The following is a 25,663-nucleotide window of genomic DNA, read 5'->3' on the forward strand; positions in this document are numbered from 1 at the left end:
TGTGAATCTATGCTTGGCTGAAGCCTAAAGAGAAACTATTTAAGGATGACAGTAGGAAAGAAGGAGCAAGAGAGCATAGGAAGGGAGAGGACTGGGGAATATTAGTAAATAAGAGAAAGTCTCTACATTTCATGGTATATATTGTGATGAATATGGCATAGCTCCCAGTTCAATGTTTTTTTAATGTTTTTTTTGTGTGTAAATTTTTAGTGTAAATGTATCTTAGCCTAAAGTGGGGGAGAATGCAATCAAAACACTAGTCTAACAATATGATACTGGACCCCACCTGCACAACAAAAAAAAATAATACAAACCAAAAAGGAACATATGATTACCGAACAATTGTACACCATTAAGGCAGGCAAGCAATGAGAAATGTAAGAGCTTGAGCTCATAGTTCAGCAGGTCACCGAGCCCCGGGGCTATTGTCACAGTCTAGATAGGCTCTGCACCCCCTCAAAGAGCCAAAGAAGGTATAGTGTTGGGATCAAGTGAGCCCCTCTAGGTCCCCCAGGTGGCCCTCACGGCCAAGCACTAGCCAAGGGACCATGTCCATGGGCTCTACTGCAGCAAAGGGCCACTGATCACAGGTGCCAGGGTGAGCAGGTAAGCCGGTAAGGCTAGCAGAACAACATGTATTTACAGAATAGGCCAAAATGGGCCAAAATCACAAAAGCATAGGGTTGTTGTTGTGTTGAATTTTGTTGTGTTGGTCTAGATTTGTCCTCTTATGCGGTATGCAAACTCTGTGAACCTTTTCCATTGCAATGCATCATAATCAAGACCCTCATATTAATTACCTCAGGGAGCACGTGGCATGGAAGGTCTCAGGCCTAATATCTTGCTTTAATTTCCAGCAATTCAGAAAATATCACAGGGCTTACCCCCAAGAATTTTGTGTAGTGTAAGCACTTTCTGGATAATGGTGGATAGTGGTGGATTGAGCAGATTGTATGCCCTCAGGCCGGAACTGCGCTGACGATTGTACCCATGCAGCTCAATGACCAGGCCCCACCCAAACCATTAATACGTATGTAATTTTAAGTCAGATGGCACTTTTTGGCCATGTTTGGGCTCTACATCTGAATAGTATGTCAAACAAAGAAGGAGTGTATGAGATACCAAATGAGTGATCACATCTTACTTTAAAAAATTGCTCCAAGCTTGATTCAACATATTCATTTTGATGCATGTTAGATCAAATAATTATAAAAAATTGGGTCTGAATTGTGAGCACAAAATAAGGAATACAGTATTTGTCATTATTTTGTATTTGTAGGTTAGGAGATCTGAGATTTCTAGCAGGGGCATCAGTCTCCAAACTGTGTAATATAATATATGTGAATCACAACTTTCCATGTCAGATCTCTGTACACACACAGCAGGATTAGTATGCTTAAATTAATAACTACCAAAGTATATATTACATTTCGTCAAGTTTATTAGTTTTATTCTGGAAGCACTATGTATTAATTACTAACACATTACTAAGAGTATACAGAATACCTGAATTGGCAAAGCCAGTGAAAATAAACAAGATACAATTAAATCAAGTTACATAGCTGAAAAGAGACATGCATCTATCAAGTTCAGCCTTTTTCACATGTTTTTGCTGTTGGTCCAAAAGACGGCAAAAAACCCAGTCTGAAGTGCTTCCAATTTTGCAACAAACTAGGAAAAAATTTCTTCTTGACCCCAAAATGACAGATAATTAATTGGATCAAGAAGCTTTTACCCCTTAATTAGAAATTATATCCCTGTATGTTATGTTTTTGCAAGTATTTATCCAATAGCTGTTTAAACATCTGTATTGACTCTGACAAAACCACCTCTTCAGGCAGAGAATTCCACATTCTTATTGTTCTTACTGTAACAAAAAATGTTTCCTTGTATCCTATTTATAGCCCTGTTCATGAATAGATTACCAGATAATGGTTTATATTGGCCCCGAATATATTTCTATAATGTTATCATATCCCCTCTGAGGTGCCATTTTTCAAAGCTAAAGAGATTTAAATGTTTTAACCTTTCTTCCTAACTAAAATGCTCCATTCCTTTTATCCATTTTGTAGCCTGTCTCTGCACTTTGACTAGTGCCATAATATCCTTCTTTAGAACAGGTACCCAAAATTGCACAGCATATCTAAGGTGTGGTCTTACCAGCAATTTATAAAGAGGCAAAATTATATTTTTATCCCGAGAATTTATGACCCTGTTTATACATGACAAAATGTTACTGGCCTTAGCAACTGCCAAGTGACATTGCATATTGCTGCCTAACTTGTCTATAACAATTCCCAAATCCTTCTCATGTGTTGTTATCCCCAATTTACTACCATTTAGGGTGTAAGTTGCTTGTGCATTCTTTACTTCGAAGTACATAATTTTGCATATCTCTACATTAAATTGAATCTGCCATTTGAGTGCCTAGTCCCCCAATTTATTTAAACCTCTCTGCAGCAAAGCAATGTCCTGCTCACATTTTATTACTTTACAGAGTTTTGTGTCATCTGCAAACACTGAAACAAAATTTTGAAAAAAAAGTAGGGAAGCGCAACCACAAGTGTGCACGACCACAAGTGTGTACATCTTATATTGAAGAACAAGCATTTATACAAAGTTTTGGGCAAAGTCCTTACTCAATGCATCTTGTCTTTCCTCCTTTTTTCTAAATTTTGCTTGCATATGTTAAATAGAAGCAGTCCCAAAACAGAACCCTGAGGGACACCACTTACCACTTTTCTCCAGTTTGAAAACTTACCATTAATGGCAAGTCGTTGTACACAATCCTTAAGCCACTATTCTACCCAAAAGCAAGAATATTCAGCTAGACCAATTTCTTTAAGTTTGAAGACTAACCTATTGTGAGGCACCGTGTCAAATGCCTTGGCAAAATCCAAGTAGATTACATCCACTGCAACACCCTAATCTATACTACTATCTTCTTCATAAAATGCAATAAGGTTAGTTTGACATGACCTATGTTTCATAAAACCATTCTGATTATTGCTAATAGCAAAGTTCTTCCCAATGAATTCCTGAATATTATCCCTTAATAACCTTTCAAATACTTTCCTATTCACAGAAATGAAGCTCACAGGTCTATAATTTCCAGGCAGTGATTTTGAACCTTTTTTAAATATAGGAATGACATCTGTTTTCCTCCAATACTCTGGTACAATTTCTGAAACAAAAGAATCTTGAGAGATTAAATACAAAGGTTCATTTATTTTTCCACACCCTCATAGATCTTTTGCTTAAAGGATGCTCCAAAGGTTCTCAATAGGATTGAGGTCAGGGGAGGATGGCCACACTATGACTTTCTCTCCTTCTAACCCCATAGCAACCATTTATGCAGAGCTATTCTTTGCAGCATGAGATGGTGCATTGTCATGCATGAAGATGATTTTATTATGTAAAGCATAGTTCTTCCTTCTGTACCAGGGAAGAAAGTGGTCAGTCAGAAACTCCACATACTTTGCAGAGGTCATCTTTACACCTTCAGGGACCCTAAAGGAGCCGACCAGCTCTCTTCCCATGATTCCGGCCCAAAACATGACTCCACCACCGCCTTGCTGATTTCTCAGTCTTGTTGGAACAGGGTGGCCGTCCACCAACCATCCACTACTCCATCCATCTGGACCATCCAGGGTTGCACGGCACTCATCAGTGAACAGGACTGTTTGAAAATTAGTCTTCATGTATTTTTCTGCCCAATGCAGCTGTTTCTGCTTGTGATCATTGGTTAGTGGTGGCCAAATAGAAGGTTTATGCACAGTTGCAAGACTCTGGAGGACTCTACACCTTCATGTCCTTGAGACTCCAGAGGCACCAGCAGCTTCAAAAATCTGTTTGCTGCTATGTAATGGTATTTTAGCAGCTGCTCTCTTGATCCGATGCATGGATCTGGCAGAAATCTTCCTCAATTTGCCTTTATCTGCACAAACCCGTCTGTGCTCTGAATCAGCCACAAATATCTTAATAGTGCGATGATCACGCTTAAGTTTTCGTGAAATATCTAATGTTTTCATACCTCGTCCAAGGCATTGAACTATTTCACTCTTTTCGGCAGCAGAGAGATCCTTTGTCTTCCCCATATTGCATGAAAATGGTGCTCTGCTTAATAATGTGGAACACCCTCCTTTAGTAATTTTTTCTTAATTTGGGCTCACCTGGCAATCTAATTATCACAGGTGTCCGAGATTGTTTTCAGTGATCAAAAGAGCCCTGAGAAACAATGCCATCTATGAGTTAAACTGAAAAACGAAATATTTAATCTTTGTGACACTTAAATAGAATTTGCATAATAATTTGGAACAAGGGGTAGTTATTTAACAGCCTTCTCCTGGTCTTCATTAACTAACACTCCCGTCTCTGTTTTTAGTGTACCTACACTTTATTTTTTTTTTTATTTTTTTTTTAGAATTGATGTACTTGAAAACATTTTTGGAGTTGGTTTTGCTGTCTTTGGCTATGAGTTTCTCATTTTCTAGTTAAGCCACTTTAACTGTCTTTTTGCAAGCATTATTGGCTTGCTTATAACTTATATTGGATGCCTCTGATTTAACAAATTTAAATGATTTAAATGCCCTTTTTCTATTTTTAATCTCTTGGTTTAAGCCACATTGGTTTAAAATGTGTGTCTTTTATATTTATTTCTCAATAGTACATATTCAGAAATGTACCCTTCTAATATTTAGTAGATGCAAACAAAATGGAGAATACAGTTGTAGATCTACAATATAAAAACAAATAATAGTGTGATACTGTATATCAATATGTTTGCGCACATAATAGGTTAAACCCACGAGAAAGATGAGAATAGTATGCCCAAGGGTGCCTCCCCTGATATGTGGGGGGCCAAATCCACTTCCTTTCCTCCAATGCTACTGGAACTGGACTCAAGATAGGTGTTACAAATTATATTCTGCTTCATTATTAAATGATATAAAAACAGACAATGATAACAGTAACGATTGCTGCTTTTGCTTTTGCCTAGATTACTTGATTTTATATTGTTGCTACCATTACATTTGCGTAGCTTGACATACCAGTAGGTCCCTGAGGAAGTCCTTATAGGACGAAAGGCATAGGACCTGGTATAATAATAATTTTTATTGTCTGTTTTTATATCATTTAATAATAAAGCAGAATATATTTTTAACACCTATCCTGAGTCCAGTTCCAGTATGGAGGAAGCTGTTATCACTGTCTATTAAGATAAGTGTTTGTTTTCACCACCCACTGATTTTGTCTGGTGTGAGTGACCACTCGTTTGAACAAACCTTTCTAATATTTGTTTGAAGATTTCCATTGAAATTCAGTGAGGTTTTTTTTTTTTCACTAAGGAGTTTATGCCACTGAATATGTTGTAGAGCTGCCCTAATATTATTGAAATAGAAAAAAAGATAATTTTTTACTTTTTTCACTTATTGAAAAAAACCTGATCCCCCTTGCTGAACTACTAGTCCCTCTATCTCAATTTATGTCCAGGTAATTAAAATCTCCAATAATTAACGTGTTACCCAGATATGTAGCTTTCCCAATTTGCTAAAAAAAAAAAAAGAAAGTGAAATGAACATAATGGCACGTTATAATAGCAAGAAATGCTGTGGATAAGTCACTGAAAGAGTGAAATTTTAGATCCCTCAAAAAAGGTTCTTAGCAAATAATTAAATAAAATAAAATGTCGAAATAATAAAAACATATCCAGTATAGTCATGACCTATAAGACTTGAAGAAAGGAAATTTTACCTACAGCAGAGGAAAGGTAACAAAGATGTTAAATACTTTGGCTACAGAGTGTGTTTTATCAGATTCTATTAATATTTTTTGGAATATATAACCATACACATATGCGTGGAAGTTGAACTTCATGGACTTGATACTTTTTCAACCTAAATTACTATGTTACTATGTTGCTTTCCTAACTGGTAGTTTCTTATATGATGGGTATAGTTATATATAGTATAGTATAGTATAGTTATAATTAATGAAACGGAGATGCCTAATTGTGTTATTATTGCCAACATTGTTAAAATGTGTTGATGAAGTTAGTACGCAGTCCTAAAGCAAATAAACTACCCTGTCCAATGTATTGTGTCTAATGCGATATACTATAAGCTAGATCCTGTGTAGTATTAAGGATATGTCTATAATTTATCCCAATACCACACAAAGCTTGAATAAGCTCTTCGGTGGAATTTCAGATGCCCAGAGAAAAAACAATTATGGATATGTTACTGCAAATTCAGCCTTTAGTAGATTACGCTTACAGCCTTTTGAATAACAATGCAAAATTTTTATTTAGACTTGGTTGTAAGAATTCTAAAACAACTTATAAGATTGACACGAAAGGTGGAATTTTCCATAGTCACTTATCTGAGATAGCATTCCTCTCACAGTAGTGTAAGTAGAAGCACCATAAAAGATTATCAATGTTGAGTAAACTTAGACATATCAAGAAAACTTAAAACAGTGAAAAACGAAAGCCTGTACATTTTCTACAACAAAGAAACCACAGTCATATGCTTTCTTCTTAGAGAGTGATATTTGTCGAACTCCAGAAATATAAATATTTTTTTACAAGGGAGGTGACTTGAAAAGAGTTGAGGACTGATTTGGAGGTAACTGGAGAGCAGTATAATTTCCCTTTGTTAGGGTCTTTTAAAACAGACCTTGTGGGCTTTAAAATTAAACAATCAGTTACTTGGCATTGTTTGGTCAGCTATCAAACAATTTGAGAAATGTCATAAAATGGTAAAAAAAACAAAAAACAAAAGAAAGACAAATGTGCCTGATTTTAATTTTTTACCAACTTGGCTATTTAACCCTAGAATTCTCAGTGTTTTTCAACTCATTCTTCGTGTTTTTATTTTATACATTCGGAATTTATAAAGCTACCCTTGAAGGTTGAAGTTTATGCTGCATAAGGCCTCTCTTGGCTAATACAAAAATACAAAACTAATTATCTTGGAATATAAAACCATACCATTTATGCAGTTTGCTACTATAATTGTTATTACTAGGTACAATGCACCGATTGACTTAGGTTAGCTGAAACCCTAGTGTACTCTGACTTGATAAATAGGATTATTTGGACCTCTAATTACACTATTAAAACAAACAATGCCTGAAACACAAAAAATGTAGCTTCAGCATGTTATCATTGGATTCCTTGATCTAAATTACATTACCTTAAAATTATTGTTAAGTTGGCTGTTATTAAAACACGCTTGCAATTTCTTTTTCTTTTTGGAGTTAATTTAGAACTATTCATCGGTACTCATTAAGACGGTTTGAGTACCACATTAATAATAATAATAATTAAAAACAAATTTCAACAGCAGTAACATGTGCGGGATGATAACTAAAGAAACACCATCAAATAATTAGCTTTAATTGTCACGATGAATGAATCTTAACAATTTAAAGTACAAGCTTTTCTTTACATAATTAGAAAGTGTAGGAAACATTATTTTGATACATCATTTATTTTAATTTTATAAAATAAACCCTTGCCAAAGATATATTGCCGCATCATAAACTGTGATGTAAACATAGCAGTGGAGATTAGACTACATACCCAATGTATAGAAAATGTGTAATATCGCAGTACAGTATTGAAGGAGCACATTTTCTGATTAAAAAAAGAAAAGAGGAAGATGAAAAAAATAAACAAAATACACATTGGCTACTTTTATAGGTTCCTCCCAGGGCTTTCTGCAGTGCAACTTTAAATAAGGTCCTGAAACAAGGAACATATTACAAAATGATGTATTTCTGAAGTAAGTGGGTTAATCCCAGAGTAGAACCTGCCAAAAATGGGGTACATTGGAAATGTGGCAAGTTTATGTATTGTATGATCATATAGTGTAACAAAATCTTCATTATTTTGTTTCCTTTTTGGGGGCTTAGAAGCCAATTTGTAATCAAGCAAATGTCCTGGATTCTGTATATTGAATCAGCCATTTAGGTGCATGCGCCATTTTGTTCCATGCATGTGTCCATGCATGTGTGTTAAAAATATGTATATATTTCAAAACCTGGTGTTGAGAATTCATGTCTATTGAACACTATATAGACTGACGAGATTCAGCTGCTTGAGGTCAAATGACAAAAGGTGGGTTCCTGTTAGTTATGGGCAAACTAAAACCACACAATATAAAAGGACTCCATGCTACATTTGAATTCCTGGGACAGCACCAAGCAAAACTATGAAACGATAAATATGGTTTGGGTATGACATATGTACGCTGTGTTTTAGCATTATCTAAATAAAGATTACTTGCATTTTATAGAGTGTGCTCCTCTGTATTAAATTGTTAGCTATATAGTCAGTGTATTATTGACAATAACTGCAATACATTTAGCACATTCTTCACAGCAAGATACTCAGCCCATACATTCTTCCTGACCAATTATGGACTCTCTGTCACAGGAAGAATACTAATGTAAGCTCTGCAGTGACCTATGGTATAAAAATAAATGTTTTTTTATCTGTCAGATACTGAAAGCAAACTTGTCTCCCTAACAACTATGTATCTCTATAAATGTTCAATCCAGGCTCCATAAACACAGAAACATGCCGTTAAATATTCATTACAACTCACTAGTAATCTCACTTTTCTTCTTACAAAAGTAACATGCTTTAAGGCTACAATTTTTTGAGTTCGAGACCCATACTTCCCAAAAAGTAGCCTGCTATAGCTCTTAAAATTAGCTGAATGTCATAGAAAATATGGCTAAAATTCATGAAAAAGTAAGTTATTCTTAGAAAATGTAAAGCACCTTGATTTGCGATGGAAGTAACTTTGCTCCAATTGGAGACTCAAAGCACAACAAAATACTACTATTTTTTACTACTATTTAAAAAAAAAACACTTTAAACAACATATTATTTGTTTATTTTAAAAAATCTAAATATGTTTTTGAATTATGATTGCATTGCAAAAATCTGTCGTTACATAAAAGGTTTTGTTTCAACATGTTCTATTAATTTATATCCCCATCTGTCCGTTTTTCCCTCATCGGCTGAAGTCAGCCTTGTCTGACGAATTATATTGTTTATGACTCTGCAAATTTATATTTTGAATTATAATTTCCTGTAAAACCAGAGTTGTCGGATTTTTTGTTTTTCCTTTTAAAATACAAAACTGCCCATATGTTGCATTCTCTTTTAACTTCGACAGGTTTTAAAATAATTCAGGAAAAACAGTAAACACAGTGTGTCACTTCCTTAAACACCCGGCTTTTGAATTGCATCAAATTTTAAACAAGGAGACGTAGTCATTAGTGAAAAATTATGATTAATCTTATTATAAATATTGTGTAAGAAATAAAGCATATTTAAAATATCATATTTAATAGAGAATATATAAAACTGGCGTATACGTTGTAAATAATTATTGATTCCAATGGAATTTTCACTTTTCTGGAAGTAACTGTAGCTTAGATCCTCACCCTAGTAAGGAATAAGAAATAAATATTGCATTGGTGGTAACTACAGGGTGGGCCAAAATTCAGCGTTGGGTTTGACAGGTCAATAACTTATTTGTTAGTAGTTTATTTTTTGTTGCAGGTACATATTTTAACTGAGTTTTGGGAGATTCATCATAGGTAATTTCACAAACTAACAAGTAAAAGTAATGGAATTTTATTTCCCAAATGGACCTTCTGAGACAATGGTTCAGTGAGCAGATAATTTCATGAAATTCCCATATTAAATGGCCACCATGTATAACCAACCTTTCAGCTCCTGATTACTTCCTGTAGAGATATCTGAGTGTCCGTGAACAAAACAGCAGCTCAAGGAGAATATATTTGCGGAAATTCCAGCTCTAGCGCATTAAACCTTAACTAATGTTGTAAACAATGCAATCAAAAGAGACTGACTTGGCAAGGCGGCAAACGGAGCTCATTTAGAAGATGTCATCTTCCTTACCTAGCCAAACAAATGTCCATACATTTTGCATTCATTGTATGTAATATCTTTGAAATTGGTTTAGTAATAAAAAGTTATTGACTTCTCAAACCCTACTCTGAATTTTGGCCCACCCTGTATAAAGCATACTTAACTCCCCCAAGCTCTGCTGCTTTGGCATCTGCAGAAAAATGCCATATGAGGAATTGTGAGCCTATGTTTTCTGTGTCGGGAAAGTCAAGCATATAATCTAAATTAAACATAGACAGGCTCTTTAACATATGTTAGAGAGCAGTAGCACCACCTTGATGAGGGTTCTCCTGCACTCCCTTGTCAATCAATCCTGATAATTGATTCAATATTTAAATAAAAGATTCTCAAAAACTATAAACTTGTATGCAACAAATCATTGTTTAGTGAATATACCTCCTGACAGATGGAACAGGCATCTATTACAGGTAAACATATTGACAAAAGAATTGGAGCTGATAGAGGTATTTTGACCAACTTACCAAAGGATTGATGAATACATTTCTAGCTAACCAGAAACTCCAAGAATGTTTCCCATTAAAACTTAGTTCTGAATTACAGGTGAATATTCTCAGGGGACTTCCTTTTATTCATTCAATAAGCTTCAATCTCTGGAAGATTTTACCTATTGAAAAACAATGGAATGAAAAACATTAATTATAACGCTTTATGATCTAAATAAATTATTTTTTTACTGCGTGCTAAGCATATACCAATATGTACTACAGATAGCTATGTCATTATGTGTGTGGAGCCTGTCACATTTGTGACAGTTTATAAAAATGCAGATTTCAATAGAAATCACACTTTTATAATTGGATCAGAAGCACCTCCCTGTCTATCAATCAGACAGCCAGGGAGACTTTTGTTAGCTCCACAGTGCTAATGGATGAGTCGGGAGGACTGTGCTAGTGCACCTGTCTTCCTTCCCTCTTAATGAGCTGCATTATAGCTCAACGAGAAAAGAGAAGCAGCAATCAAGCGATCGCGGCTCCAGCACAAAAACTTCCATTCGAGAAGCTTCTGATTGGAGTATTTCTAGCCCCGACTATAAATCTGTGCAGGGAAAAAAGGGGAGGGTTATGCAAAGGCTTCAGAACAGAGATCTGCATCTTTTGCAAGTAGTTTTTAGATACACACACAATAAAAGAATACATAAATAGGGGTATATCTACTAAACAGTAATTCTTTATTTGCAAGGGAGGGTTCCTTTAACACTTAATTATTAGTCATTGTTGTTCACCACTTAAAATGATATTGGCGTTCTTAGTAATGTGCTGGGTGTATTTACAATATGAAATATATAGTAAAATAAATAATAAATTAAAAGACTGAATCATTCTGGTAATATAATTACACACAATATCACATTTTCCTTTTGGGTGAGATAGATCATTTGAAGTAAACTCATGACCCTGATTGGCTGGAAAGTTAAAGGGGCATCCTAAATAACTGGACAAAGTTGTTATGCTACCAAATGTCTATGGACACTGTCCTCAATAATTTTATTTCAAACCATTTGGGACCAATTTTGGAAAATCAGACACCAATGCATCTCTAGCCAACTTTACAACATGGTATTTACACTTTTGCATTATCAGTATCAATGCTGTCAACATCAGTGATATTCTTAAAGTGCTGGGTTAACCCCCACCATCACTCTCAGCCTGCCATTGTCATTTATGTTGGACAATGTATTGTTGTCATTCAGGTTGGACAAAGTATTATCAATTGATATCAAGAATGCACAAGTGTAAAGTATTCATTATTATACTGACTGCAGGAGTGATCTCTATGTACAAAGGAGAACCCTGAATTTTAAGATAAAGACTCCCAAAAGACCAAAAAACAAGGGACGGAGCCCATACACTCTTGATGGGATAACCTTTACACTGATCTGTAGGGGCTGCAGTGCTTGGACTGTTCTTTTGATAACTTAATACATAAACTACTCATCATTTTAGAAATGCTAATATTAGAGGCAACATGCCCCAGATGTTTGTAGAACTGCACCAAGCAAATGTGCTACCTTGACATCCAATATATTCGGAGAAAAAAGAAACCATTAAAGAAAGACATTTAAGATGGGAGCACACCTAACGATTTTAGTGCACGCGAAGCTGATATCGCACACCTGCCTGGCAGCAAATGAAATATTGACTGAATTATTGTGCCGTTCCATTTGTAATGATTGAAAAACTACTTCTGATGTACTAGCTGGGAAATCCTACACAGTGCTTTTTATAGTAATTTCTGAAAACCACACAAATTGGGACATAACTAACATGGAAAGGTTAATGCATTTTTTGAAACCTTGCAAATAAATGTCATGTCAAAGTTTGGAGCCGTTCCTTAAATTCGAGTTTTTCTTATGTGTTTCAGTAAGTCAAAGTCCGGGCTGAACATCTGATGATTTATAGCCTCATATTATGCTGGGCCAGGCTACATGCATTGTGGTTTTTTTTTTATATAATTATACAATAAAGTTATTACAAAGTGTGACTACTTTGATAAATGAGTACTGGATAATTAAGTTCATTCTTTTTTTTTTTTTTTTTTTAACAAAAATGTGTACTGTGGCTGTGTACTGTATTGTGTTATACATTTAGAAAAATAAACACAAAACCATATTTCTATGTCTGGCTGGATAGACAGAATAGACAGACAGACAGACAGCGTTTTAGTTGTATGTCTTATGTCACTGACAGTCTCTGAACTTTAATCACTCTATTTACACAACCCGAGATTGTCACAAAATGACAGGGGATTATGAATTTTACAGCGACATTCAATAAAGTGAGACTCCAAGTGAATTTCAAATTTTAGGTAAAATAGTAAAAAAATAGAAAGATTCTATAACTCTGCTGTGTTTTCAGTCTGGCCTTATAGTTAGTTAGAGAATATTTCAATTTCTGGTATTTTGTCATAAATTGGTAATGTTCTTGTCAATTATCCACAATCCCAGTACAGTGAATAACCTCGACAGTAAGAGGAATAGGCTGTTCAGCTAATGTATTATTTGCAACTGAATTATCTTAAATAGCAGAAGAAAAAAAAATCATAATGCCACTTGGAATGTTAATTTACAAAATAGAAAATAGGTAATATTTAATATAGATGTATTTTAGTCCATACATATATATACTGCACTTCCTATCTGCTGAAATACAGGTGGTCAAGTGCCGGCGCTAGATAAATATACACCTATACATATACTGTATAATTAATATATTTAGTGTAATATAATTTGTTAAAAGCTCAGGGCACCTGCCAGGCCACTTGTCTGTCTGTCTGTCTCTATATGTGTTTCTGTCCAATTGGATACCCTAAACCTAACCCCAAGAATATAAAAACCAAAGAAAAATATTTCCTAAACTTGCCCTAGCCTATGCATATTTCAATAAATGGAGGTTTTTAGCATCACAATGGCCATTAGATGCAAGCCCACCTGCCACATGAAGGCAAACCTCTTAGGTGGGTCCTACACTGACTATTCACCTTCAGGCAAAGAAGTCTCTAATGAGAAAGAGAGGGGTATTTTTCTAAACCCCTACATACTTATTAACCTTTAATAGGGGACACATGGGGTGGGCAGCAGCATTGTGACATGGCTGTGTGATACAAAAGTGAATACAAATACCCAAAATTAAGTCCTGCACTCAAACTCCCACTACTACTGGGTGGCAGCAGTGACCATGGTGGGCTTACATCTAGTGGCCATTGGAGTTAATAAATAACCTCTATTTATTTAAATATGCATAGGGTTTTGGGCTAGTGCGCAGTTAACACAAAGACAATAACAAACAAGTGAAAAAGGTGCTTAGAAAAATTGATTAATAAATAAACAAGTGCAAAAAAGCAGAACCTTAAAGGGCCACTATAGTCACCAAAGCAACTTTAGTGCTATGAAGCAGTTTTAGCGCTATGAAGCAGTTTAGTGTACAGATCACACTGCTCAATTCTCTGCCATTTAGGAGTTAAATCACTAATTTTATACAGCCCTAGTCACACCTCCCTGGATGGGTCTTACAAAGCCTTCCAATATAGGTCCTGTAAAGAGTCATCTAATGTTTACACTTCCTTAATTCCAAATTCTGTTTTATTTAGAAGTTGTATCTCCTGCTCTGTTAATAGCTTGCTAGACCCTGTGGGTGCCTCCTGTATGTAATTAAAGTTAAATTTACAGATAAGATAAAAAGTTTTAAAGAAAATGATGTCTGATTAAAAAGGAAACCATGTGTGAGTAGGGCTGCATAAACAGAAACAAAAGTGATTTAACTCCTAAATGGCAGAGAATTAAGCAATGAGACAGAAGGGACATGCTCTATACACCACAACTGCTTCATTAAGATAAAGTTGTTTTGGTGACTATAGTGGCCCTTTAAAGTGCAATGGCCCAAAAACACACTATATCAAATAAATACAAGAGATAAGACAAAAAGACAAAATACATATATAACACACAGAAAAAGTGAAACTGTAGATCAAAATACAGCTTCACCCTAGTAAAGTGACTCTTCTGCAGAATACATATTTTTTTCGTTAAATGTGCAAAATATATTAAAGAGAATTCTGCTCTAACTGTGATCGCGGGGGGCAGCTCTGAACACTACTCAGGCAGCAAGTTTAGCTCCAAGCCTGTAATCAGCCAACAGATCAGCAAACATTGCACTGGATAGGACACAGCTGACTGCAGACGGCAAGGACTAAGGGTGGTCAGATCTGATGAAGCCGGTGATTCGGCAAAACTCTTCATCTGACTCGGTGGAGACGTCATCACGCTAACTCCGCCTCCCAGAAGCATCCTGGTCAAGTGTACAGCCAGCCTCGTAGTGTGAGCCAGATGGAGAATACAGAAGCCTGTGGCTGAATGGAAAGACGGACGGACTGTTATCACAGAGTGATCCGGTGATATTTTATTCTTAGCTGAAAGCCAGCTTTTGATTTGAATTCACTTGCTAATAAAGAAGTTGTCTATTCATCTACATTGGCTGCAGTGTAATCCTATTGGAGTGATCACAGTTAGAGCAGATATCTCTGATCTCTGTTTGTGAGTTTTATTTCAACTCCCTTTGAAGTTTATTTGCACTGTCTTACAATATTACCCTATATATAACTTTTCTCTCTTTTATGTCCTCCCATTTGGAGTATTAACTTCACTTCATCGATTCTTTAATGAAAGTTGTTACTATGTTTGTTACTAAATCACATTTAACTTTAATATATTTTACACATTAAAATATTTTTTTTTTTAGTCTGCACAAGAGTCACTTTATTAGGGTGAAGATGTATTGTGATCTACAGTTTTACTCTTTTTGTGTGTTATATATGTATTTTGTCTTAAAGACACTTTGCACCTTTTATCTTGTATTTAGTGTGACTGTTTTTTTTGTGGTTTTAATTGTATTTATTATCTTTATTGTATTGGGGCTGATGTGTACTATGGTCATTGCTGCTGTCCAAGAGTAGTGGGAGTTTGAGCGCAGGACTTATTTTTGTGTATTTATAGTCCCCAGACTACCCTAACCCTAGATCTGCTTAGTCCTATATTACCTTTATCCCAAATATCACATAACCTTATACTACCCAAAACTCCTTATGCCTAATATGCATTGAAAAATATTTTCTTATTATGTTATATGTAAAACTATGCACATATTTCTTACATTTTGAATCCGATTTGTCAGTACCTGTGTATATATCCTTTGTATAAACAAATACATTGTGGATTGAATAAATACACACTTTATCTTTTGTTCATTAACTTTAAATACATTGAATTAACAGTTAACCTTTCTGCAGCTCATTAAGATTTTTGGCCAAAAATGTCATTTTATGGCTCTATAAACCCCATGATTGATATAAGTAATAATTAAATTATCAGAGTGCTCATCATTAATAAAACTAAAACTGTGGAACAATTAAAATCAATATTAAATGGATCCTAGTAGTAACTACAAATTTCTCCAATTTAAATTATCAACCAGAATAAAATCAATATTTGATTGTCTATTCAAATAATAGATTTCATTTGTTTTCTCGTGTTTGTATTTGGTATATTAAAATGTTTACTTTAATGAGAATTTAAAGGGATACTCTAAGCACCATAACAACTTTAGCTTAATGAAGCAGGTTATTTTTGTATAGATCATGCCTCCAAGGCTGGATTCTCATTATGCAGAGTTGGTTCAGGCCTACAGGTGGATGTCTGAAGGGGCACCTACTCTAACTGTTAAAAGTGCCCCTACCTCCAGCCCAGTGTCTGCTATAGCTAAAACTAGTTTGTTTTCCTGGCACTATAATTTCCCTTCAAACACACTGCTACACACACTGCTACCTACACTGGACACACACAAACATACACATACTGCTGCACACTAAACATACACACTCATACCTACACATGCCTCAAACCACCATGTTACACACATTGCTACACACACATACTCTACACAAACACACAAATACAAATACATAAATATACACATTCAAACAGACATTCACAAACACTGATACACATGCACACACACTACATGCATACATACTATCTATATGTGTGTATATATAACAATTGATAACATATGTAAACTATTGAGGTTTTTTTTCTTAACTTGAACATAAGGAGTTTAGGGGCACTTGAAAATTCTGTGCATACAGGTGATATAAATATGGCCTTGCATGCCCCTGCAGTTTATATGCTAAGTGCTCTGCCATCTAGAAGTTAAATCACTGTTTATATAGCCCTAGCCACACATTCTCTTGCTATGGCTCACCTATCCAAAAAAAAGGTTTTGTATTATGTCTTAAAGCACAGTGTGTTTATTTTAGAAGTTTTTATCTACTGCTCTGTTAACTATAAGAAAAGGGCTGAGAGTAACCATTTCATTGGGCAAGGGTTTTTAGTTTTGCTTTTTTGCTCGAAAAGTTACATTTCACTTTGAATCTATAACAAATCACACTTCAATCTAAATCAGAATTATTGTGTGCTATAGATTAGATTAGCAATATTTTGTCAATTATGGCACATTGTCCTGTTTAATAATCTTAACGAATAATTTAACTGAAAGTTTAATATAAATGAAAAGTTATTTAAAGGTGCTAATTTAAGTGAAAAGGTTAGGAAGACATCTTCCAAACTGCTCCCTAAAATAATTGTGCAGTTATTTCTGAGTGGAATGATTAATAACATCTACATTTGAAGAACATTTGTCAGAACTTGAGAAATTATACCCTGGTCGTCTGTAGTTTGGCATTACATTATTTTTGTACCTTAAAAAAAACAACAACAAAAAACCTGTGTATTTACCTAGCACACAAATGCTTTCACTGAAAAGTAAAATAATACCAGTTTATTTGTATTAATGCTATGTTTGTACAAAAAAATAACAATTCCACCTTGTTATTATAGCAACTATTGGATAGAGGATGTCGGGCCAGACTGGGGGATCACTCCAATATATTAAAACCAACAGTGTGGGAAAGAAAGCAGTATGTTGCGTACATATACATAAACAAATCAGCTAGCAGAAAGCCCTTACACAATTCGAGCGCAATGTATCAAACAACCAAACATAGGCCTATATAGAAACATGTAGGCATCCCTCAGCTACATAAGTCAATAACAGGGTTGTGCATTGGTACATTTCTAAATTAGATCACAATGATCCTCAGTTCAGTATATATTTATGGCTCAATGTTTAATGTTTTAGACCCAACAGGGAAGTTGAAATAGTAAGCAAAGTGAATGCTTCTGGAATCTGATTGTAGCAGAATGTTAACCATTTCAGACCTAATTCGAAAGCCATAATAAGTAAAATGAACGCTCCTCGAATCTGAGAACAATGTGGATGTTCCTCATCTAAGAGTATCTATAGGGTCTCAGGATTTAAATCCTGATGCGGCTCAGTTTTTTTATATAATGGTGACTGAATGTTAGATATTTCGGGCCCAATTCGGAAGCCACGAATTTCAGCAAAATAGGTGGTACTTAAACCTGAGGGCACTATTAAGGAATAGAGCATCTACGAATATATCTACTATCAGAAAGTCTGCTTGCTGTATCACTATTACACCATATCCTTAGGCGGGGATTATTCTGCCCAAGCTCTGAATTTGGAGCTCAATTGAAGCTCCAGAAAAGTGTAAGTTTACATCTTGCTGATTACATCTCTCCAAAGAATACAAACATACCCTACACTATCAGCTCTTTTCTTCTTTTTGTCTGTCTTATATTTTTTTCATATACATCTGAGGAATTACAAATGCGCCACACCAACCTCACTGCTATATTGACTCTGACTTGTACTGGATAAGAGAAACACTGGATTTGGGTGTTAGGCTGCCTCAGTGAACTGTCTACAAGAGCTGCAGTACCTCTTCCTTTCTTCCATCTATGGATATAGTATGGAAATGGAATGGTAAACTCACATTTGTATCTTGAAGCGACAAGATTCAGAAGTCACAATTGTCAGCGATCTATTTGGCTCTAAGGGCATCATAAATTAAAAGGGCATATATTCCACATTAGCAAAATGGGAATAAGTTGCTCCAATAGTTGTCAGTATCCTAATATGTAGTTAGTTAATAATGTGGCTGGCTACTCAAGGAAATGCAAATACTAAACACTATTTATAATATATCATAGACATGCAGAGTAAATTCAAAAGTGGCATATGGCATTATTAAGCAACACATCTAAGTGTCAAATTAGAATAGATATCATCAACAAGCGGTTTATACCTTGCAACACCAGGTAAATAAATGTGGGTTATTAATCGATTATAGGAAGGGTGACAAAGTATATTTTTTGTAACGGACCGTTTTGCTCACCAAAGGGTAAAAACCGTTTAGGCGATATTTCCCTTTCCAGATGCACCGGCAGCTACTGTAAGCACCAATCTCCCGAACTGCAAACTACACGAATCCTGGAAACAGCTGAACAGGAAAAAAACATATGAAAGGTTTACACTCCTGGCAGTCAGCATACAATCCAATTCCCCCAATAACGAGATGACACTTCGTTTTTAGGGTTAAGCAGAATCTGACTGTCCTGGCACATACAGTCTCTTTTATTCCCAATCCACAACCACAGTACAGCCCACAGGGTATAAAATAACAACCAATCAATCCATACAATACACACAGACACTCCCACACAAAATCCTCCCCTCTGCCTGTGATATGATTATTGAACACAATGGGTAATCTCATTATCACCGGCAGAGGAATACACTTTTTACACAATATTTATAACTTCTAAAATATACATGTCACAAACATAAAACATACATTTTCATAAGCAGCATACTCCAAATACAAACATATGTAAAAATCATCCAAATTGGTCCATTGGTTCAAAAGATAGATCGAAGTCCTTTGTGACCAAATGAAGCATGGCTTTTCTGCCCAAAACCAGTTCCACAGAGTCTTCTATCCTGGAGATAATTGAGAAGTAATCCAATTATCTCCAAGGACAGAGGCAAAACTCCATTAGCCACATGGCAGACAAAGGACAATACAAGACATAAAAATACAATAAAATACACAAGGTTAGATTTATTACATAAAATACAGACATTCTACCTATCCCCAGATAGCTTAGATCTGAGCGCACATTATTACTGGATGGCGCTCAGATCACATACATACAGTTCAATCACCATGGAGCCAAAGTCTTTCATACAGTCTTTCAGTATACGGCTGGGCTCCATGGCATAGCTATCTGGGGTAGCATGGCTTTAACAGTCCGCAGAAAGGCACAAACCAGCCTTTCTGCAGGGAAAAAGAACAGGGGGCCATAGTCAAAAGGCAAGAGGCGGACAAGCAGCCCCCTCCAAGGACACATGGCGAGGTCGGTTTTGCCACATTTTTCATTTAGACCCTTGGACCATACTGTATCTAAAGTTCTGACCCTAAGAGTTCCCATTGTAATAACAGATTTGTGCAGTCCCCACCTCATCTCTGTGGTGAATATGGTCAATGGCGATAAACTTCAATGTTGGCAATGAGTGACCCATTTCAAGGAAGTGTTTCACCACAGGAAGTTCAACCTTCTTATCACTGTAAACAATCCTAATGTTGGACCTATGATTTTGTGTTTTCTCCCTTAGTGACAGGTCTATTTTGACTACAACATGAAGTTTATAGACCACATGGTCACTATTTTTTACTTCTGAGCTTTCTCTATCATCAAGGATATTGGCTTGTCAAATTTGTTATTTTCTTTTAAGCTTCCTCTATCTATCAATAAAAATGCTTACTTGTTACAGAGCTTCCTTTATCAATGAGAACATGTGCTCCTCAAAATTGCTAAATTGTTACTGAGCTTCCTCTATCACTGAGGTAACAGACTCATTCCATTTTTTTATTTGCTTCTGAGCTTCCTCTATCCATGAGGTTCATCAAATTGCTATGTGCTTCTGAGATTCCTCTAACACCGAGTACACATGCTCAGAAAGTTATTTGTTTCTGAGCGTCCTCTATTCACTGAGGACATGTGGTCAACAATATTATGAATTGTTACTGAGCTTCCTCTATCACTGTGGACACATGCTCATCAAAATGGTTCATTGTTAAGAAGCACCCTTTATCACTTAGGACACAAGCTCATCAAAATGGTAATTATTATTGTGCTACTGCTATCACTGAGGTTATGTGCCCATCAAAATGGCTGATTGTTACTGAGATTCCTCTATCACTGAGGACATATGCTTTTAAAAATGGTTAATTGTTACTGAGCTTCCTCTATTACTGAACACACATGCTCATCAAAATGGTTAATTGTTACTGAGCCTGCTCGGTCACTGAAGACATGGGCTCATCAAATTGTTATTTGTTTCTGAGCTCCCATTATTACTGAGGACATCTGTTCACCAAAATAATTCATTATTACCAAGCTTCTTCTATCTCTGAACACATGTGCTTGCCAAATTATGTACTTCTGTGCTTCCTCTACTACTATGGACATGCTTTTGAGCTCATGCTTTTGAGCTCCCTCTATCTCTGAGGAGACATTAAATTGTTTTTGCTTCTGAACTTGCTCTATTCACTACGGACAAACACTCATCAAAATTGTTATTCATTACCGTGGACAAATTCTCATCAAAATTGTAATTTTTTTACTGAGAGTTCTCTACACACTAGGTAACATGCTCATCCGATTATTTGCTTCTGAGCTTCCTCTATAACTTATGTTACATGCGCATTAAATTGTTATTTTCTTCTGAGCTCCCTCTATTTACTGAGGATACCTGTTTATCAAAATTGTTAATTGTTTCTAAACTTTCTCTATCTACATGGACACATACTCATCATTATTGTTAATTGTTACTGATCTTCTTCTATTATTGAATTCATGTGCTCGTCAAATTATTTGTTTTCCAAGCTTCCTTTATTAATCAGGACACATGCTCATCAACTTATCTGCTATTAAAATGTCTCTGTCACAAATGACTCATGCTCACCAAATTGTTAACTGCAACTGAACTTCATCTGGCCCAGAGGACGCATCCTCTTTCAAGTTGTTGATGGATACTGAGCTTTCTCTATCATTGGAGATAGGAGCTCTGAAGATGATTTGCTTCAGAGCTTTTCTCAAGTCACATGCTCGTAAGTTTATTAGCTACCGGGCACATGTCCTCTGTGATGAATGGGGCTTATTAAATGGTTATTGTTTTCTGTACATTTCCTGTCAGAGGGTATGAACTCTACAAATTGTTATTGCTACTGAGCTTCCTCAGTAGTACACGTTTTGTGCTCATCAAATTGGCTGTGCTTACTGAAGTTCATCCAATTAGAGACCTCCGTGCTCTTAAAGGTGGCATTAATCCAAACTTTGCCTTTCACAGAGCTTATAAGCTCATCATGGTTTAAGACACTTTTATTCTTTATTTTTTTGCCACCTTTGCTACATCTCTCTTATTAAACTGTTAATATTACAGCACCTAGGGTCTCACTTAATCTGTAACACTCGGTTTTATGGCACCGAGTACAAACATTTCTGTTCACATGCTTCACTAAAAGTCATGTGGGTGCTGCCGATGTAGTCCTTCATTTCTGCAAACTTTTCCCTTGGCATTCTGTAACTTAGCTGGGTAAAATCATGTTGTAGAAATATTGTTTTTGATAAAATTGTATACATTTTCTAGTACAGTATACTTCAACTGATTTTGCTTTAGGAATGGTCTCAAGTATGGCTTTTTGTCCCAGCCCAAAAATGTTCAGGCTCTAGGCTCTTAGTTGTGGGAGGGGTTGTAAACCCCACCCTCCTCACCCTTTAACTCTATTATTTTTCCCAGGGAGGCCCTCTTTATTTACAGGCCCAATCCGACCATCGGTTCAGGTACATGGAAACCGACTTTTATAATTTGTGCAATAATGTGTCTATCTATCTATCTAATTTAGCCTTACATGTGTAATATGTACATATGATTCATTACCATAAGATTTTGAAGTATTTCAATTTGCCAAAAATATTTTCATATGTTAAGATAGTAATAATATTACAGAATGTATCTAAGAATACGTAAGAACCGACAACTCATATGCCTCCAACCTTATAAAAATACAGGTGCTTATTGCTTGACTTGTAGGAGCAATTACCTGGTTGCAAAATCAAAAAATAATGTCAAAATATATCTAAAAACATAACTTGTCGTTTTGGTAGATGACCCAATTCGAAAGACATCAGTAGGCAACTGTTTACTGTCAAATTTAGCACTACCAATATCTGTTTTCCTAAGTGCTCTATAAACTGCAACACCAGCTTATCTCAAGCCTCCTGGTCTACCTCTAACCTACAAAACTATTGCATGGGGATACACTACTGTTCTATACACTGTACATTGTCATTAGACTTCTGCATGGCAAAAAAAGTCAAAAAGAGTTAAAGCCAAATTCACCAAAAACAAACTTTTGTTCAGGCTGGTCAGAAATTCATCCATGTTTCATTTTGGTTCGGTCGAATTTCAACCATTTCAGTAAAACCAGTTCTAACAAACTAAAAGGGAATAAAAATTATCCAATTACTGCACTGCAAAATACAAATACTCTGTATATGTTTTAAAGTACTTCAGATCAGATCAAGAGAGAAGAAGTGACCAAATTATGGAAAAAGGCAGAAAAAGTAAAAATGTATATATTTAAATATTATTCTATTTATTAAAAATATAATATATAAATATTAACATATATTTTTTCACTGATCCTCCTTATTTCCCCTCTATTACTCAATTATCATAGAAATTCAATCAAATCCAAATGCACAAGTCTACTGTAGTTCTACTGAAGATCTTTTTTAAATGGTGCACCGTTTTAGAATCTTTGCAACAGTTGTCCTCTAAAAGCAAACATTTAATGACAACAATTTTAAGTGAAAAATCCTGAAACAGGCCCTTGGTGGGATTCGATATTGACCCAATGTGGTCCCAACAATAAGTTTTATGTTTTTTAAAATTAAGAAATAGGAAGAGACAACTTAACTGAAGGATTCCAAGAGAGCTTTTATAGTACAATGTACATTAACCCTGACGTAACAAGAAAAAATTAAAATAAATTTAATTATTTATTTATTTTGGGGGGAGGGGTATCTGCATCTAAAACAGAATGATTATTTAGTTATGTTTAACTATGATGCATGTTCCTTGAGTAATATGAAGTAATCGTAGGTTTTGCTCATCACTATTTAAAACTGTTGACAATTTCATGATGTATAAAGAGACAATGACCTCTCTGTGCAAAGCAAATAATGTTGCATTCAAAATTCATAACTGAAACCAATTCCAAAGCTTTGCTGTAGCCTCTGCTATAAATACACATTAGTCAAACACAGAACAATGCTCAAAGCAGCATCCAAGTCTCATTACTTCAATGTACAGCTGAAAAACTATGATAAATGAAATGCCAGCAGCACAATCATTAAGTGTTACTACTTGTAAATGTAAAAAAAACAAAAAAAACATAAGCACTCAAAATGCAAGACTGCAATGAAAAAAATTAAGATGTCTTTACAAGAGAAGTTTGATTTGCTTTTTTGTGTTTTAAACAAAATATAGCTACATAGAAAAACTAAAAACAATAACAAAATGTTTTTATTATTTCAGGGGACATGGTTCATATGTCTGGTGTGTGGAGTCTGAAGGTGTTTTTACTCCTGTTAATTTTCATTGTTCTACAAGATTTAATGTAATGTGTGTACCACTAGTACTAACCACGATTTAGTGATAAACAAATTGAATCAACATGTAAGAATGCAAGGCCTAGGCAGTAGGCTTTCACGCTATGGCGGGAGAGACTCATCCAACCCTTAAAGTTTGGAAGCTTATGGGGTAAACCGGGGCTTTGTTGAGGGCGAACCTCATCAACCCACTGACTTGTGGTTTCTCAGGGGCCAAGTCTATCCCAAATGGGGACAGCAAAAATCCTCGCTTGACTGTAGCCTCTTGCTGCTGGATGCCTTTTGCTGTTGTGGGCTGCGTCACAGGGTCAAACCCCAGAAGGCCTTCGGCCCACGTGTGCCAGTGTTGTGGGGAACAGTCAGTGGAGTAGGCTCATCGGGTAGTGGAGTGGAAACATCAGGCAATGGAGCAGGATCACCATCCATGATAGGACCTCCTATGTGTTGTTAAATGTTTCCCTGGTCAGGCCTGTGACTGGGAAGCAGTGCTGCCGCTGCTCTCTCCTTTACTTTTTGTCCAAAAGTGATAAAATATATCATCTAGGCATAGTAAGGACTGCTCTAATTGGTGCGGTCAGTCGTCTTGTTCCAACTTGAGGCCTCGCTCCTGTGGGGTATTAACATCCGCCATCTTGAGAAGTGTGACTGCTGTAAACAGGTGGTCCAAAACTGCTGTAAGCAGGCATTGGAAGCTGGCAGGTGGAGACTGGGATAACCCCCTCTGGTCCAAAGGGGGGAGGAGATTTACAGTACTGTATAGCTCCTAGTAGAGTGAAGAAATCAGCCGCCTTTCCTCAACTCAGGCGTGTGTAGGCCGGAACTTGCCACCACCGCTCCCAATAGCGAAGGGTTTCGGGTAAGGTCTATCCTCGGGTAAACAGTGCAGATAGCAGGAGCGCATACAAGACACGTCTTGTCAGCTAGAGATTCAGGCTCTGCCCCCGCATATGTGGTACTTTGACTTATTCTTTCATTAACTTGCAGAATCTATTTACTCTTTTAATGCTCCAGAGAAAAGGATGCTTTTATGCCAAGACTACACAAAAATAGGTTTTGTAGGATGTCAATTGTCCAGGTTTCTTTACAAGACAGTACTGTTATGTAACTGTGTATGTAAGGTTTTAATATGAAATAAAATACCAACCCTGTTGACAATGCCGAAAAATACAACTTTACAGTAACAGAAATCTCATAATAATTATATTTTGAATAAGACAATTCTGGAGATGTTTTTAATGAGAGTACTAAATGCAACCATGACTGCTTTTAAAAGAGTTTTTGCCTTCAGACCTCAGTCAAAGGGACTGATTCCAGAAATGTTATCTCTATTCCCTAAAAAATGTGTGAGTGTCTTTGTTACTATCAGATGGTTTGGAAGAGAGACTTGGACTGACCTCATGAGAGAAAGAAATGGAATCTGATCTGAGATACTCTAAAAATAAGAGCCGTTCATGGAAAACGGGTTCAAGGCAATCTGTACTTGGAACACAGTCCTGGGAAGACTAAAGCACATCTACCAATTAATGTCGCCAATGCAT

Source organism: Pelobates fuscus, chromosome 1, assembly GCF_036172605.1.
Source record: "Pelobates fuscus isolate aPelFus1 chromosome 1, aPelFus1.pri, whole genome shotgun sequence".
Classification (NCBI taxonomy): Eukaryota; Metazoa; Chordata; class Amphibia; order Anura; family Pelobatidae; genus Pelobates; species Pelobates fuscus.